Consider the following 6,000-nt stretch of genomic DNA (forward strand, 5'->3'; position numbering starts at 1 on the left):
GCATTGCTTTCCATTTGAGTGGTTGATAACAGTTGAAGGTAAACACAGATCCTTTGAGGTTTGGCCAGCAAAAACCAAAGGTTTGAACAAATACTGTTGACTTGGCTATGATCTCATGACACAGCATAACAGTGTCTGCTCCAAAGGCCAAGATATTTCAGATGGCAATATGAGATACTTAATTTTTATCAGTCAGTACAGTGGCAGTAAGAGGTCCAGCACTTATGTGCTTAGTTTTTGAAAAGTAACCAGTAATTTTGGGTTCTCAGTTTCAAACACCATATGCTTGATTTTTCAGAAAATGCTGAATATTTTGATTCTGAAAATTGGAATGACTCAGAATTGCCAGTCTTTTTTTTTTTCAGTTTTAAAGTGTCAAGAAACAACTTTTAGAACTTCTAGAAAATGCTGCCACAGTAGACATTATTTCTGCAAAAATTGACAGTCTGCTGGTTTCTTATTTTTGAGTCGTGAGCATTTTTTTAAGTGGTGTCTACAGGTTCCTTAAAAAAACTTTCGTTGCATCAGTACTGCTAGATTCAGTCTGGTGGATGAACAGCTTCACCAACTGCTAAAGCATAAAATATATTAAAAAAAAATAATCAACCTCATAAGATCACAGACTTGTTTAGGTTGGAAGGGACATCAAAGATCATTTCGTTCAACCCTTTCACTAGATCGGGTTGCTCAGAGCTCCATCCAGCCTGGCCTTGTACACTTCCAGGAATGAAGCACCCACAGCCTCCCTGGACAACCTGTCCCGGTGCCTCACCTCCCTCACAGCAAAGCATTATTCCTGATGTCCAATGCAAACGTGCCGCAGCCTCTGCAGCGATTCCGTGGGGCGGCAGCGCCACCTGCCGGCGGGACCGGTCCCTCGGCGCTGCTCGGGAACGCCTTCCTTAGGGACACAGCGAGACGGGGAGGAAAGGATAACGCGGGCCCTGCACAATTCCCTACGCTGCTGCAGGCCGAGCAGCTCCGCTGTCGCTGCTTCAGGTGGAAATAAACGGCATACGTGCGGGAAACCGAGGGGGCATCTGCCCTCCAAGAAGAATTGTGTGAGAACAAATCACTTGGATCAGCAGAGAAGTTGAGACAGTGCTAGTTTATGAATGGAGAGTCCCACTGACTAACAGGGTTGAATTTACAAATTGCAACTTCAAAATAAGATCAGTACATGGGTTCATATGTTTTTGTCAATTGTATTCTGTGTGTAAAGTACTGAGGAGATATCTTTAACTTCAGTGTTGATTAACTTACAGTTTTCATCTTTGTTATTTTATTCCCCCCTTCTTAACATGTCTTTTCAGTCCTGCAAGCAGTTAGAAAGTCCTAGTCATATCAGTGCTCCAGGTGGTCAGACAGTCCTTTCAGAAACACACAACGACCAGAAAACTTGTGGTTACTATCCAAAAAAAGAAAAAAATCTAAAAGTTCCCCTATTTTTTCCAACATTCTTCTCCAACAGAAAGAATGCTGTGAGAAAGGTTTTTCTCTGCTTGAACTGATGATCAACCAACTTGGATTTCAACAAATAAGAATCACAGAATCATAGAATTGCCTGGCTTGGAAGGGACCTTAAAGATCATCTATTTTCAGCCCCTCTGCCATGGGCAAGGACATCTTCCACTAGACCAGGTTGCTCAGAGCTCCATCCAACCTGGCCTTGAACACTTCCAGGGATGGAGCATCCACAACTTTTCTGGACAACCTGTTCCCGTGCCTCACCACCTCTCGATAAAGAAATTGTTTTCTACCGCCTAATCGAAACATACACTCTTTCAGTTTGAAGCTGTTCCCCCTTGCCCTGTCACTACATGCCCTTGTAAATAGCCTCTCTCAGAAAATGGAAGATATTTAGAGTTGACAATACTGAGTGATATTTAGAGCTAAGGATCACTATCGATTCATCAGAAAACAATGCTGAGCCTCAATCACATATTTATCAGCAGCAGGGCCCTGTTGCTGCCTGTATCCATGGCTCGACTCCTTTGGCAGTGATGAACCACAGCTTTCTTCAGAAGGTATTAATTTCAAGTGTGGGAACAACCTGAATGCAGGGACTGGCTCAGTCTTTGATGTTACATGTAAGGAAATTGTAGATCTCATCAAATGTAAACAGTTAACAAAGAATCAGACATTTTCTGACAGTAAACTATTGCAGCCTTCTCTGAGAATGCCTGTCTGGAAATAAAGTCCTTCAGAAATAAAAAGTAAGTGAATCTAGACAGGATTTTAAAATTATTTTTACTCTTCCTATTTACTTTTTCAGCCACATATTCTTAGCCATAGTTATTTGTGCTAGTTTTAAATACCTTAATTAAATACCTAAATAAATACCTTTAAATACCTAAATGGCTTATCCATGGCTTTACCCAATCAGGTAATACTTTTGTGGATTCCTTGTAGCACCAGAAAACTACAGTATCATACCTGAAATAAATTCTGAATAAAAAGCTTGGTTAAAAAAAAAAAGTTAGTTAGGGCTTTAAAAATAATCTGGATTTAGCATGAAAACTAAAATTGTTGTGTCTGTGTTTTCTCCAGTTATTTCAATTACATCGTTGGCCTCATGGATTCTCCAGCGGAAAACCAGCCACTGCATTCTGCTCTGATAACAGCAACAGAGAGATGAGAAAAATGGTTATGTGCTCATTTGTGTTTCCACTGGAGATGATGTAACATGGCACTAATGTTTTTTGGTGCTTGAGACTGAGTTGCTGATATTGGACTGTCCGTCTATATTAAATAAGTCAGGCACAGTTTAAAGAGAGGTCAATATTTTCACTATTTGACTGGTTCATAGAACTGTTAAGTGCACCAAGGCACTGGTAGGTGACTAGATTTTCCTTTTGTTCCTTTGCTGAAGAATAGTTTTGGGCCTCTGATCAAGTGATACTTGGCATATTCTTGAGGAGAAAAAGATTTGCCAGAAGTCCTTCTCCTTTTTTCATTTCGGCATTTCATCTCTTCTCCAGTAGATTTCCCTGCTCCCTTGGACTCCTTCCAGCCAATTGAAGTCCCCATCATCAGGACAGCCCTTTTCTAGGTGGCAGCACTATCACTGACAACAGAGTGTCTGGGCTATACTTACCCCTACTTGACATGTTCCTCTTACCTCCTCCTCGCTGTTTCTGATGGATAACCTCAAATGTTGATGTAAAGCAGCAATCAGAATTTTCCTCAATCTATTCGTTCCCCATTTCTCTTCCCAGACCAACTCATCCTGCTGTGGAACAGCAATCAAGAGATATTTTACAACTTGAAAAAAAAGAAGCCTTGATAATAACCACTGACATGCTGAATGCCCTTTCTAAATGACCAGGTTGGGTTCAGTCCCCACTAACTAATACCATCCCTCCACCTCTGTTCCCCCCTCTCCACATATATATGCACAGATACATACCTCACACAAAAAAACATACATACACATAAAATCTCACCTGATTTACAACTATTGCCTCTGTTAAGAAGGATCTTCCCAAAAACTACTGAAGGACTGGAGCTTTTGAAAGAGTATAAGCTCCAAAGCACTATGTTACAAGACCAAGTCACTTTGTCCTAGAATAATGTTATGAACTTGATACCCCACCCAGAAATGAGACCACAGTGAAACGAGGTGACGCGTTGTTTATGTGAAAGAATATTTGTACTAGATACCCAATTTTTATATGTATATAATCAGTCCTAATAGATCACTATCAAACTAAAGTAAACCTCTTAAATGCTCAATTTGTGTGTGTGTAAATGAAGCTCTGCAGAAAGGCCTCAGGACAGAATGAAGTTTATGAGATTGTAAGTGAGCTCTATTTATAAAACTGTTTGGAAATTAAAAAAAGAGTTGTTCCTTGCTTGTTCTACACAAACCATCATCCCTAACAAGCAACTTGGGACACCATATATTTGGGACTACCTAATTCAGAAGGATGAAAATGTGTAATTCCTTATGTGGGTCAATACAAACAGGTCCATTTCTAGCAAATGGTGTGATTTTGAAACATACTGGAATAGAATATGCTGAAAGTGTAAGAGAATAGTGAATCAAGTTCAGATTGTGTCAGGATGTTGCTGAGAAAATCCATATCGTGTTTAACAGTCCTGATTTGAGCCCTCTATTTTTAGGACATATAGTTTCATGGATATCAGAAATTACTGGAACTATTTTGCAGGCTCCTTCAGATTTCCAGACTTGACTGCACTGTAGTTGCTATGCACTAAAATATTATATATTTATTACTCCTTGTCGTTGTGCATGTATATGATTGCTCATTAAAGAATTTATGTCATAAATTAACTATCTGAAGATCAAAGATTCCTTTTAGAGTCACAAGAAGAGTGTGCTATGGTTACTGTTACGTATGTTTTTTTATATAGGGTGGATCATCCAATATTTGAAAAAAAGTAATTGTACTGGATCTTTACTTGTGGTATTGAGAAGCAGCACACAAACCATTCTAGTCACTCACCTTCCTTTTTATGACTCATTCTTTCAAGCCTAGGAAATTGCTTTTTACCTTACTTTATATTCATTCATAAGCTGACCATCTCTACCGTGCTTCTACTACAACACAATATGATGAGGAAAATTATAAAAATAAGCCATTCTAGTGATTTGTTTTTAAAGTTTACACCCGTTGAAACATTGCAAAAAATCAGTTAAGATACGAAACAGAAAAAAATGCACATCAGAGATGCAAGTTGTTGGGTTTGGAACAAAGAATACTGATCTTTACACTCCAGAAAGCTTACCCCAACCTAGACAAAATATCCTTTATCTCCTATTTAATTTTCACAGATCTGTCTTTATAGGAGGCATGCTTTATGGAAATATCTTTTAAATATATGTAGGTATCTATATATACTAAAACACGTGTATATATGCACAAAATTAAGAGCTGGAGTCATAAGTTAAAATGGTTGGAAATGTCTGTTTTTCTTTCTCCTCAATGAGCAGAGCATAGCCTATGGAGGAGGAATTTTAATTATTCTGTATTTATTACAAGTAAATCATCAAAAAATATTGTTTCAACCAGATTTAACTTGTAAATTTAACACCTTTGTTCAAAGAAATGCAGATTTAATGGCAAGTAGTCCACAAAACTCATTGCAGAGGATTGTCCCACAGTCAGAGTTTAAAGCCTCACTTGTGAACTCTGGCAGCACTCAGGACTTCCCTGCTGCCCAAATCAAAGTGTCAGGGCTTTGCACCTGGGATTTCTCCCACAAGTGCTTGATAGCTACCTGGATCCAGGAGAAAATTGGTTGATGGCAAGATCTTGCAGGCACGGGCACAATTTGAAGCTGGTTTTCCTGTGAGAGTGCAGCAGCACTGCTTTGGGCAGTGGGCTCTGTGGGTCCTCTGCCCAGTCCCCTTCAGTCACCTGCCGTGTGTAGGACCCACACCCACCCTGCTGGCATGAGTGCCTTGGTATCACCACAGCTCCTCCATTGCTCCATGTAAAGAGCAGGACATGTTCTCATTTCCTGATGGGAACTACTGTATCATATTGTGGTGGTTTGGAACTTTCCCTGGACACCAAAAGACACAGGTGCAGGACTGCAAGAGAGGAGGGAGGTCTGGGCTCCAGGTCCCTGGGACTGCAAATGCTCTGGTATAGAGGGAAAAGCAGGCGCAATGTCCTGGCAGTTTCTTTGGCATATGGTCTAAAATGTTTCCTTCTGTACAAAAATGCAGACAAACATGAAGCAAGAGACTTATTGCAGGACAAATTATTATTTCTATATATCCTTAAAATGATATTTTTTTTTCACTTTGGTGAATAAAATGGAAGCCTTTCGTTACAAGGTGAATTCATTTTTCTTTTAAAAAATTAAAAGCTTTTAAGCTGGGGTGATGAATTGCATCTCATGTCTTAAAAATGCACTTTTTGGCTTAGGAAAGAGGGGGTTTTTTCCTCTCTTAATAGCTGTCATGTTCTGCCATGCAAACAGCTTGAGCTAATATTTAATTAGGTAAATAGAAGATTAACGTTGAGT

The sequence above is a fragment of the Pithys albifrons genome, chromosome 4, assembly GCF_047495875.1.
Source record: "Pithys albifrons albifrons isolate INPA30051 chromosome 4, PitAlb_v1, whole genome shotgun sequence".
In the NCBI taxonomy this organism is placed as follows: Eukaryota; Metazoa; Chordata; class Aves; order Passeriformes; family Thamnophilidae; genus Pithys; species Pithys albifrons.